We start from the raw sequence: 13,168 nt of genomic DNA on the forward strand, positions 1-13,168 counted from the left end.
ACACAGACTGCAGGGGGAGCCCAGTATCACACAGGATAGGATAAGATACACAGCTCAGCACACAGTACCACACAGAATAGTATTAGATACACAGCTCAGCAGACAGTATCACACAGGAGAGGATTAGATACATGGCTCAGCAGTCAGCATCACACAAGAGAGGATTAGATACACAGCTCAGCAGTCAGTATCACACAGGATAGGATTAGATACACAGCTCAGCAGTCAGTATCACACAGTCTGCATAAGAAGACTTCCGAGTCATAGACGCAGGGAAAAATACCGGCGCATGCGCAGTAACGATTATATGCTTTGCCCACAGTTGGGCAAAGCATGCTGCGCAAGCGCGAACGTCCTTATAAATGCGCAGGCTGAATAAACCGGCATCTGTGATATTCACAGAAGAAATTATGGCCAGCAAGCCAAGGGGAGGAGGAGAATAAGCCACGCCCAGACCACGGCGATTTCCATAAATCGGAAGAGTGATAAAAATGGTATTTATCATCAAAGGTGCGGGGACAAGGGGGATCAAAAGTACGACTAGAATACTTAGGTAACACACAATTCAATGATATCTTTACATGATATCTCAAAAAATGGGTGACAGACTCCCTTTAAGATGAGAGTGCTGTTCCATGTAAGTTATGCTTCTATGGTTTATATAGATTGTATTACTTCCATGCTGTGTATAATGGTCTTGCATTTGCTCTGCTGCCACCTGCTGGTCTTTTTTCTATATAGCATCCTGCAGCTAATTAATCCTCATGCATGCCTTCCACTTCCGGTTCAAAGTTCAGCTCTCCTCTTCCTCCTTCCAGCCATTGTTAGTTTCACTTTCTCCTGGGAGAGACATGCTGGTACCGAGCTGTGAAAGGCATCAGTCTTTTGACCACACTTTGTTGCTCACACCTTGTTGTTAACACTCTGCATTTCTGGAGAACTTATTGTATTACCAATCATATGCTGTATGTCCAGATTTCCGATTAAACAAGTCTGGACTGTACATTCCCTGGTGTGCATCATCTCTCCGGATGCTGAGCAACATATGGTCCTGTCTGCCCTGCATTGAGGAAACAAAGCTAGGACCTCTCCCTGCCCCTATTCATCAGCCACATCTTCATTTGCCTCATGTGGGGACAGAACAAATGCAAAGCACAGTGCACGATTCCTGGGTCCTTGAGCCCTGATTACCAGATAACTGGGGGTCTCAGTGATCAAATGCTAAGTGATTAGTCCGTTTTGGACAGGGGATAACTTGTTTTTTTTGGAGTATATCTTTAACATTAAGTATATCTGCATAAACAGGGCAAGTCCTGCAGCTCACTGGTAGAAGGATAGAATAGCTGCAGACCGAAAAACTGGTGACACAAACACCCAGGAGCACAGAGTATTTCAGTATAAGAGCTGTAGAGATTGCCGTCTCTCCCAGGCCTCTGTGATTTCCAAGAAGACTCCAGTATATAAATGGCAATGATGGTAGGTGAGAAACCTGTTAGTGACTTTACATATGGACCCAAGAGTTTTACAAACCGTCAATTATATTTTGAAGAGGACTAAGGTCCGCTAGCAGCACAGAGTATGTCAGGAGGGGAATGTGCTAATAGGGCAGTAACCTATTCAATAAAGTGAGAATGATGGTGCAACATCTCATTGTAGAGAGCGGAATGAAGATGGGCAGGAGGTCAGATGGGAAGAGCCCAGAGCGGCACAGAGCAGCTCTAGAGGCGACCAAGAAAGAATCAGAGAAACAAGTGACATTAAATGTAACTTGGCAAGAAAATACTCGACGAGCAAATACAAGATTTCTTAGGATAACCAGTATCTACTATTATTATTACTGTCATCATCGTCTTCACATTCCGACCTGGGAGCTGGCAGAAGTGACTTATTTTATCATTTTCTGCTTTCTTAAATTCCCATTTTTTTATAACAATCTCAGTCAATAAACCAAAAAGAGACAAACAACGTCCGAAGATCAATCACAATGGAATTGTCCGTCTCTGCACTGAAATGTGCGGCTACAAAGAAATGAACGTTTCTTAATGAAGTACAAATCTATTTTATGGATCGGATACATTTTACTAAGACTGGTTCTTTTTTATGTCCCCCTAGATATTTCATATTACCTTTAATTTTCAATTATTACACGGAAGGTTCTCCGAGAGCCGCATTATTCTCATGATCAGGCCAAGATCATTTAATTAAAGTCTGAGAATCTTTCATGAACAGGAGATTTCTAATTGATTTCAGATCTGATGAAATGGAGCGTTCAGCCCCGATTCTTCGCCGATCCAGACATTTTCTGGCATAAACGTGCTTCAAATGTTGCAATATTATTGTGAAACTTGAAGTTGTACAATAATGTTGTGACTTTTGGTGTTTTTCCTCCAGTCTTGACCAGTGGCGCCAACATTTTGAAAAGTGGGCTGTTCTCGGGAGAGAGGGTCATGACCAGCCGCCTGACAGATTCATCATAATTCATGCAATAAAAGTGGTGTAAATGTCAACAGAACTTTGCGCCAGAACCTGTAAAGAGGTGGATGCCACTTAATGAATGTGTTGCATTTTACTCCAGTGCCTCCTTTGCTAGGACCGGTAGCCAAACCTTGTAAAACTCCAGTCAATGAATCGGTGCCCTCCTGCTCGTGGTCCTGCTCCCCGTATTCGGAGGTGGTGATAAATCTGCTTCTGTTCTTAGACCATCAACCTTAGATTACTTTATCACTCCTTTGTTCTTTTCTCTGCAGCTCTGCTTGTTCACACTATCAGCTGTGGAAAAGGCCAAGCCCCGAGCGCAGTCACTAAGAAGTGTGTGCAGACCCCAAACATTACAGAATCATAAAGCACAGAATTAGCAAGCACCAAGCATACCTTTGTGTCGCTCCAGCGCCCACACAACTGTGCTGCTCGCTCTCTACAATACAAAGTTATTAGGCCATAAAGCTGCGCAAATAGCGAGCGTGATGCAAACGTCCATAAATCTCCGAGCATGGCAAAATAGTCGGAGGACACCCGAGCATGCTCGGGAAAACCCGAGCAACGAGTTTACTCGCTTATCACTAATGAGCACTCATGATATTTGTTTTGATGGATGAACCCCAGCTCTTAACTACTGTCAAAACTTAAACGAGTATTCCCAATATAAACACTTGTGCCCAGTAGAGATGAGCGAACCTGTGAATATTCAAGTTCACCGAACATACAGTGAAAAGCTATTTTTGGGTCCGAACTTGACCCCGGACCCGAACCCAACCGAAGTCAACAGGACCTGAACTTCGGTGTTTTAAAATATGACCATTTTACAGCCAGTGAGGTCTATGCGGGATGCAAAAGGAAGCTAAATGGGGGTAAGAGCGGGGCAAGTGTGCTGCAAACAAATGTTGGTAGGAAAATGACTTACACGGGTTCTGTCACCATAGCAATCATGGTAAGATAGGAAGTAAATGAATAACGTTACAATTTTACCAGTGCCCCAACAGAGATTGAGGCTTGCTACTGCCAGTCCAGTTACAAATGTCAACCACAGACCATGGGGCACAGCACCCCCACAGATCCAATGTGTCTGTTCCAGTAGGGTATGTTCCAACTGCCACAGATAAAAAGCTTGCAGCATGATCGTGGGTCCAGCTGGAGGTCAGCAGCGAGGCTTACTACCGGCAGTCCAGTTAAAAATTACACCTAAAGAACATGGTTCTACATTTCCACTACAGAAGCTGAGAACAAATTTCACCCCTCGACAATGGTCCACAGTGCTACTACAGGCAAGGGTACACACTGCGGCTTTTGGCATAGTACTATCACAGACATGATTGCCTAAGAGTTGAAAACATTTTTGACACACACATCTCTCCTACCGATTCTTCCCACTGAAGATTTTTTTGGGTTACGCACGATACTATCACAGATACGGGTGCACAGTACATAGATACTGTTTTTGTAAAACAGCGCACACTCAAAACCTACGTCCTGTCCCTATGCTAAGCATAGCAAAAATAAAAAAATAAGAATTTTGAACCAGGAGAAACAGGTCGAAGTGCAGGAGGAGGTGGACATGGCGGTGTAGGCATAGGAGGACGTAGCTAACACAGTATACTTTGTGTTTTTTATTTGCGAAGGTGGTCCTCAAATCACAAAAATTGCAAATAGAGTTGAAGACTGGTTGGGTGCACCTGGTTCGTTTTAGGGAATGCTAGCTTCCCCACGTTGGATATGGACTGGTGGATGCACCTGTCTGTGATTTCACCTCCTGCCATGCTAAACACGTATTCTGACAGCACACTTGCTGTAGGGCAGGCCAGCACCTCCAAGGCATATAGGTCAAGCTCAGGCCATGTGTACAATTTGGAGACCCAGAAGTTAAATGGGGCAGAACCATCAGTTAGTACATGGAGACATGTGGACACATACTCTTCCACCATGTTGTTGTAACGTTGCCTCCTGCTAATACACACTGTATCAGATTGTGGTTCCGAATGTGGGGTGTTCATAAAGTTTTTCCATATTTTTTCCATGCTGACTCTGCCTTCCGAGGTGGTGGCGATACCCCAACTGTGTTGGTGACTTCCTGCTCTGCCTGGTTCTTCCACTGAGCCTTCGCTATCAGGTGAGAACGTCATCAGTAGTTACCAGCATTTGCTTGTATTCGAGCATTTTTGCAATCTCGCTCCAGTAACAAAAGTAGTGCTGGTACGTTGTCCTTGTAGCCGGGATCAATCAGGGTGGCCACTCAGTAATCTGCACTGCTAACATTATGGGCAACTCGGTGGTCATTCTGCAGGTACTGAAGCATGCATTGGCTCATGTGTACCAGGCTGCCCGGAGGCAACGACAAGCTGTCCTCAGTGGGAGGTATATCATCTGGGTATTCACTATCCCCCCAGCCACACTCCAGTGATGCCCATGAGTTGATCTGAGTGCCATCCAGCTGTGAAAATGGTTGTTCCCCCTCACTGCCTCATCATCATCCTCCCAAACTGTCCCCTGCCTGTACAGTTGGATACATGGCCGATGTTGGGACAGTAACCTACCCTCCGAGCCATGTGTGGACGACAGGCCTGATTACAGTGAGAGTTTGCTATGCTTCTCCTGTTCTTCCTCCTGTGCCACTACCTCATCCATCAGTGGCCTTTGTTTTTTGTCAGCAAGCATATAAGTGGTATAATAATGCTGATTCTGGTGTTCTCAGCACAGGCCATATTGGTGGAATATTCAGAACAGTGCAACATGGCGCACACGTCCCACCTAGAGGCCCACTCATTGGTGGTGAAGTGGTGAAACTGAGTAAACACTGCCAGCACTTGCAGCAGCAGGTCCAACATGGGTGTGTAGATTTTAGGAAGCTCTGTTCCACCATGTTCAGCAATTGCGCCAGGCAAGGGATATGCATCAAACCTGCCAGGTGCAGAGCTGCTATGAGATTTTGCCCGTTATTGTACACCACCAGGCCGGGCAAGAGGTTTACCAATGAAAACCACTCATCTGTCTGCTGTTTGAATGCCATCCACAGCTCCTGCGCGGTGTGGAATTTGTCCCAAACAATGGAGTTTAGGAACAGCCTGTCGTTTCCCCCTGGCTGTGCTCAAGTTAGTGGTGCAGGGATCACTGTGACCGGATGAGGAGGCAATGAAAGAATAAGAGTACGAGGAGGAGGAGGGAACCTGGAAAGATAAACGCTCAGCAATACTATGTGGTGGTAGGACATGAGGTAGAACGCCTTCCGCCTCTAACCCTCCAGCCACTATATTTACCCAGTGTGCAGTTAGGGAGATGCGTCGGTGTACACCAACCATTCGCAGGTACACCGCCCCGCCAGAGCGCACCCGCCAGGCAGCCGCAGCTCCATCCAGCCCTCCCTCTCCCGCTGCTTCTTGTCGTGTATTACTTCTTCCACCCAGGCAGCCTGCCTGGGAATGGGAAAGGGACCCTCAGTTGCCGGATGGGAGTGTATGGCCCCCAAGGCCGCAGCGGAATGGGAGATAGGCCAAACCTCCGATGGCTGAGACGAGAAGATTAGCTCCCCCATGGGAACACGGGGGCGGACGATGGCCTCCAGGACAGAATTTTACAGGGAAGACCTTCCCTCAGGGGTCAGGGATGAGGGCACACTCACCCGCTCCGATGGGGACGAGGTGGTCATAGTATTCCCCGGAACGTTGTCTCCCTCCGCGGGGACGCCCGCATGCTTGGCGGATGAATGGAGTGCTGGCTCGCTCTTAACTTCCGGCCGCTGTTCCTCCCAGGCAGTGTCAGTTCTGGTTCCCACTGAACAAACAGTAGGGGCATTGGTTCACCCGATGCTTGGGTCTGACGCTGCACCGCTGGTTCCGCACACGATGAGTCTCACTTCTGTAAGGGTGGTAGCTCCGTCTGCTGAAGACTCCTTTCTGGTCTTACGAGGCTGTGCTCCCGCTCTCTCCTGCTGCCATCTCCACCTCCACTTGATGCGGCCCATGCCCTGGCAGCTACAGGTGAAAGAGTGCTGCATCGTGGTCGGTTCAAGTTCACAAAATGGTGCTGCACAGCTTCTTCCGGGATTTTCTTCCGAGTCCCACCCTTTTCCAGGTGAGACCGCCTCCAGGTGCTCCACCCATCCGTTGTTGGTCAGTGGAAGGGGACGAGGTTTTCTCTTCCTCATCCGCACCCACCAGGGGCGGACCAGGGCATACTGACAGGCAGGTTTTGGAGCCAAGAGACGACGGCAACGCCCACGAAGGACGCGGTTCTCATTGTTTGCTTCTTCTCCACTATCTCCCGCCAATCTCACTACCGCCATCTTGGTCACAGTAGTAGTGTTAAACTTTCTTTTCCAGTAAGCCAAGTCCAACTCAGTAATCAAGTCCAGTGATGTCACAAAATAGGTAGTAGGTAAATTCAGTATTTCATCCACAAAATCTTCTCCAGATACAGCAACTACTTGCTCTTTCTCCCTGTCATCCTCCAGGGGCACAGCAGTCACCCACACATCATCATTAACACTTCTCTTCGCGGGTTCTCCGCTTTGCGAGGCAGTCGCATCCTGCCGACTATGCCAAATATAAGGGGAGGCCAGGATTGTAGTCATGGCCAGAGCATCTGTGTCTCGACCTTCCTTCACAGAAAACTGTATTCCACTTCTCAGCGTAAATGCGTCTCCAGCCTCAGGTCCCTCTGGGTACTTCCCAGGCGGCGACGGCCCCTCTTCCAGGTGACCCCCCAGTAATGGAGACACAGTCCAGGATTACTTGAACATTCTCTTTACTCAGAACTTCACATGTTACATCCACAGTTAGCACATCATGAAATTCACTAATTTCCTCATCCATCCCTACTTCACTGATGTTTCTGTGTGGTACATGTCCAGACCGGACCATCTTAAGGCCCCGCAAGCGAGATCGCTGATTTTGTGATGCCACAGCGATCTCGCCAGCGAGATCGCTGTGTGTGACATGGATCAGCGACCGGCCCCCCCTGCCGGGTATCGCTGATCGCGCTCCATTGTCCTGGGACATTTTTTGATTGTTGGTTTTCCGCTGGCCAGCGCGCATCGCTGCGTGTGGCAGCAAGAGACCAGCAATCAGCGACGCTGCACGCAGGTTTCCAATGTAAACAGCGGGTATCTAGGAGCTGCCAGGCTCTTAGTTACCTGCTGTTTACCTTGGAAACCAGAGTGCACGCTGTTTACCTTGGAAACCAGAGTGCACGCTGGTTTCCAAGGTAAACAGAGGGTAACTAAGAGCCGCGCGGCTCTTAGATACCCGCTGTTTACATTGGAAATCAACTTGCTCGCTGGTCCTGATCGCTGGAGGGGCTGTCTATGTGACAGCTCACCAGTGATCAGCTAACTATGTCCCAGCGATCCCATCCACGTCGGATCGTTGGTGGGATCGCTGGGACATTGATACGGGTAATGGGGCCTTTAGACTGCTCCCCAGATCCTTCCTGGCCTAACCTCACCATGATGACAATTCCTTCTGCCTGTTTCGCCCCAGACTCGAAATCATCATCCACCCGGTTTGATTGCCTGATTGCCTCTGGAAAAGCATCCAGTCCATCTGTACTGTTCCCTTCGAAGCTCCAACTTCCTTCAGTTCCTCACTCCAACTGACTCCTGCCCTAAAGGCATCCGCCCAGGCTATGAATCGCCACATATTTCTTCTCCTGTACTGGCCCACTGCGATGATGCCCAGTGACCTGCAGCTACCTAACGTTGCGTGGATACCGAGCCCTCCAGGGCCTATACCCATATGGACACTTTGCGCACCCTAGCCCCATCTCACTTAACTTCCTTAAACTCCTGTCTTTCCATCTGGAAGTCCCTCCTATTTTAACCTCCTACAAACTAGCTATGACTTATTCTAACCGTGCACAGCAGTATGCCCCCATCTAGTGGCCCACAAAGAAACTACACTTACCCTTAGCTATGAGAACTATAATACTAAGGTGCCCCCCTCTAATGTCCGAAGAGTGCATAACTTTCCCTATCTTACACAGTATTATATTACAAGCACATAATGCATATACAACATTGCACATAAAATGCTAACATTGAAAAGAGTGTGGCAGTACCATTGAATATTAACTACGACATTACAGTAACTAACATATGTACACAGTTACACATTAAGGACCATTAAGGGAGCAGAGCAAGGCAGTAATCCTATGTTACCCCCTTACACAGCATTGACCGTAATGGCCAATCTTCCCACAATTAAAACACATCAGCCCCCTTTGGCACCAATTGCAGACTGGACCTGGGGGCACCCATAGTGGACTGGTATGGGGCTTCTATGTCCACGGACTGCATCCTGCTGACTACATTAAATGTAATATGTAGGTGCTGGGATACAGTAAGGGTACCGTTACACCTAACGATGCACCAGCGATCCCGACTAGCGATATGATGCAGTCAGGATCGCTGATGCATCGCTAGATGGTCGCTAGTGAGCTGCCACACAGGCAGATCTCCCCAGCAACATCGCTGGGGACGGGGGTCGCTACTTACCTGTCAGACGCGGCGATCCTGCGTCCTCCCGCCCGGCTCCACGCGTCGCTCGTCGGCGCCACAGGGAGCCCAGCAGGAAGTGGTCGACGAGGAATGGTCCAGGAGCTTCTCGCGCGATCAGCGATAACCAGCGGGGGAGCCGGTCGGAGGTAAGTATCACATGTAGCGATATCGCTAGCAATATCGCTGCAACATCACAAAATCGGTGACTTTACAGCGATATTGCTAGCGATATCGCAGTGTGTAACGGGGGCTTAACACAAATGCTGCAGAGCAGGGGTTAATTATATTTAATTAGTCAACAGTAGGGAGCTACTCACAGGGAGATAGCAGGGAAAAAGGGGTACAAAATTACACTGAATAAATGGTTGTTTAACTAAACAGTCTCTGTTTAACAGTTTCACTTATCGTGGCTCTGCAGCCTGTCACTCGCTGAAGGTTCCATGGATCGCAGAATGCCGGCGGTGTCCAGTGTAATGTCTGCTAGCGTCGTCAACTAGCACATGGTCCTTCTGGCGGCAGCAGGCGGTCTCCGGTTTTGTCCGCTGAGTACCCTAGTTCATATATCTGTGGAGTACGAGAGTAGAGCTCCCCACAGGTTTCCTCTCGGCACGGGTCTCCTTGAGCAGCCGCCGTGACCTGAAGGCCTGCGCTGCAATGCTTTACCTGGCGTGCACCTCTCTGAATATCAGCCAACACCCGGATTTTCCTACTGTGATGCTCCTCGATCGAATGCTTCCCTGCAGACCCGCCAGTTTTGGTGAGTCCCTTACAATCCCGCCCTTTCTTTTCACACTGCGGCCTGTTGCTGCCCTGACAGCGGTTGCGGTCTGCACCTCATCGATGTTCTGGCGGGAAGACTGCTTCAGTTGCCACGCAACCCATTTTACTTCACACTGACTGGCCACACTCCCTTCACCCTGGTTGCTAGTTCTCTCTGGCTGTAATGTCGTTCCCCCCAGGACAGGAGGTTCGGCCCGAGCAGTTCCGGACCCGACGCTTCAGCAGCCGTAGCAACCCAGTCCTCCATTTTACAGCTCCACAAGTCTTGGAATCCACAAGGCTTGCAGGACAAACCTCTGAATCTAACACTTCCTCCACTGCTTCTTCCTCCTCCTCTATCTCCTCTAGGGCCTCCAACTGCGCCCTCAACCACTGTCTTAACGAGACACGTGTTCCAACAGTGCAGAGAGAATCCTCCCCACCTCTGTACTGCCAGCCAGGGCTGACTGCAATCACGCAGTGTTTAAATTAATATGCCTTGGAGATCGCAGTCATATAGTTCAAGAGTTGTGGACAGGTATCCAGGTGGAGTTAGAGCAATGGCTGACTCCACTAAACCTGGAGCCAGTAAAAGCCATGTGCGATAACGGTGCAAACCTGGTGACCGCTTAATGCCGTGGCAACCTCACACATGTGCCTTGTATGGCTCACGTCCTCAGCATGGTGGTGCAGCAATTTCTCCGCCACTATTCCGGCCTGGATCCATTATCTCAGTAAATGGATTCTAATTTACTGAGATGACCTTTGGGTTTTCATTAGCTGTAAGCCATAATCATTATTATTATTATTTATTGTTATAGCGCCATTTATTCCATGGCGCTTTACATGTAAGGAGGGGTATACATAATAAAAACAAGTACAATAATGTTAAACAATACAAGTCATAACTGGTACAGGAGGAGAGAGGACCCTGCCCGCGAAGGCTCACAATCTACAAGGGATGAGTGAGAATACAGCATTAACAGAAATAAACATGTGAAATAGATCACTATGTAATGACTCTATATATAAATCACTTTTTGATGATGTTCTAACTTTGTGAGAAGCACTTGTAGTGTGCATCCTAGTTCTAGATGTCCAACCCCGGAAACGTCAAGGCGTCATCGCAAAAAACATTAGCAGCAGCAGTGTAAGTGGCATAAGCAATTTCTGTGAGTGGTTTCACACATTTTTTACACCAGCCTGTGCATCAGCAGGATAGAATACAAGTCTGACATGCTGTGAATGACTGGAGAGGATGGTGCAGGGGTATCTGCAGCTCAATATCAATACCATCAGGGAGGGTTTGGACCTTTTGCATTTTGGTCTTCAAAAATGGAAGAGTGGCCTGAGCTTGCCTCTCACGCATGGAGGTTTTGTCATGCCCGGCATCCAGTGTTCTCTCAGAACGTGTCTTCAGCGCTTCTGGTGGTGTCCTGACGAATAAGCGCATCCGGCTGTCCACTGAAAGTGTAAACTACCTCACTTTCATCAAAATGAACAAGTCATGGATTTCCAGTAACTTTTAAACTCCAGTAGCAGATTGGACATACTAAGCAATGGAGTCGTTTTTAGTGTCATGTATTGATTTCACGTTATTGCAGTCTGTGCCATCTTTGTGGTGTCTTATATGCCTGCTGTTGCCACTGCTGCTGATGTTAGAAACATTTTTTTTAAATGTGGAGACTCCAAGTTGTGTCTCCATCTGGTGGGTTGCCTGTAGTAGATGGTGTGTCAGAGGCCTATTATACTGTTTCTAATATATGGAAATTGATGGCACTTTAGTGGTGTGTGATAATTATTTTTTTGAAATGTGGAAACTCCAAGTAGGTTCTCCATCTGGTGGGTTGCCTGTGTAAGTTGGGCTCCCATTACGGCAGGCCTGCACTTACTTTGTCAACTACCTGTGTTATTTTCCTTACATTTTTCCACCAATAGTACTGTATGAAACTGATGTTTGTGCCATGTGAGTGTGGCTGAAAAAAACAACTATCGCATGAAGTATCAGGTCTCCCAGATAAGAAGGCTTACACCGCTCCCTTTGCCACCACGTTTTAATTGAAACTTCAAGGCTCTGAATGCTGGGCCAGACCTTGATACCTCATTCGTGACTCATGGCTGACTTCTGCTGTGACATTATCAAATTTCTGTTGAAGGTATATTGATGCCACATTATCTGTTGTCTGCCCCTAATTTTCGGAAATATTTTTACTCCAAGTTGGGTCTCCATGTGTGTTGCCTGTTGCAGTAGGGCTCTCAGACCCGCAGGCCTGCTCTTACTTTTAGCCAACTACCAGTGTAACTATCCCCATATTTTTCTAACATTAGTGCTTTACCAAGCTGATAGCTGATGATTGTGCCACCTGAGTCTGGCTGGGAAAATAAAAAAAATTGAGCTGTTGCATGAGGTACAGTGTCTGGGCTCCCAGCACAGCCGGCCTACTACACTGGTCTTTCACTCACCTGGCTTTAATTTAAACTTGTATTCAGAGCTCTAAATGCAGGGTCATACCTTGATACTTCATGCATGGGCCATGGCTGACTGTTTATGTGCCATTATAAAATGTTCTACTGTGATTAAATTGATCAGTCAACTATTTGTGTTACTATCCTTACATTTTTTCTGTTTGCACCATCTGAGTGTGGCTGGAATAAAAAAAATGGTGGTTGTTCTATCCCATTGATGTGCAGCAAGTTAATTCATTGTGTAGTATCAGTTTCTACCATTAGAGGTCATTAGGTACCCATTTGTCCTGTTCCTGGATAACATGATCATTTCTCCTTAAACAGTGTGTTCCCCCTTAGCTTCCTGGGCAGACATTTTCCCCTGGAGCTTTGAGTCTTAAACACGTGTTCCTGGCACTCTCTCCCTACAAATCACTGCTCTTGACAAGCGGATTCTGGTGAGGGTCAAATGTAAGTACATGTTTGTGTTAGAACAGTTATGCAGCCACCGTGTAGCATGCTGTGTAGTTAGGCATGTTGTGATTTGTATCATATTGCTGTTTTCTCTGTATGCAAATAGATGCATGTCTGTATAAGAAGTACAATGGTGGCAGCCTGAACTCGCTCTGGATAGCCATTGATAGCTGTATCTCTGTGTTATGCTGTGTTATGTGCTATCTCTATAATGTCCCTGTTCTTCATGTTATTGCATCCTGTATCATGCTGTAATGTGCCAAGTACTGATACATTGTTATTTCCTTGTAGTTTTAACCTCTCATATCGTCCACATCGTCCATTATTATCCATTATTGTCCACCGCCATCGTTCACTGTTGCCAAGTTCACATCATCACCTCAATAAATGTAGACTTAAGCATCCATACAGTCTGTTTACTGGGGAAGTGGATGAGGTTTAGCTGCAAGCTGAAATCCACACAGCACCATACGTGAAGGAAGGCAGTACAGTAAAAACGGACAGCTG

Source organism: Dendrobates tinctorius, unplaced genomic scaffold, assembly GCF_039654945.1.
Source record: "Dendrobates tinctorius isolate UK_male_01 unplaced genomic scaffold, ASM3965494v1 ptg000114l, whole genome shotgun sequence".
Classification (NCBI taxonomy): Eukaryota; Metazoa; Chordata; class Amphibia; order Anura; family Dendrobatidae; genus Dendrobates; species Dendrobates tinctorius.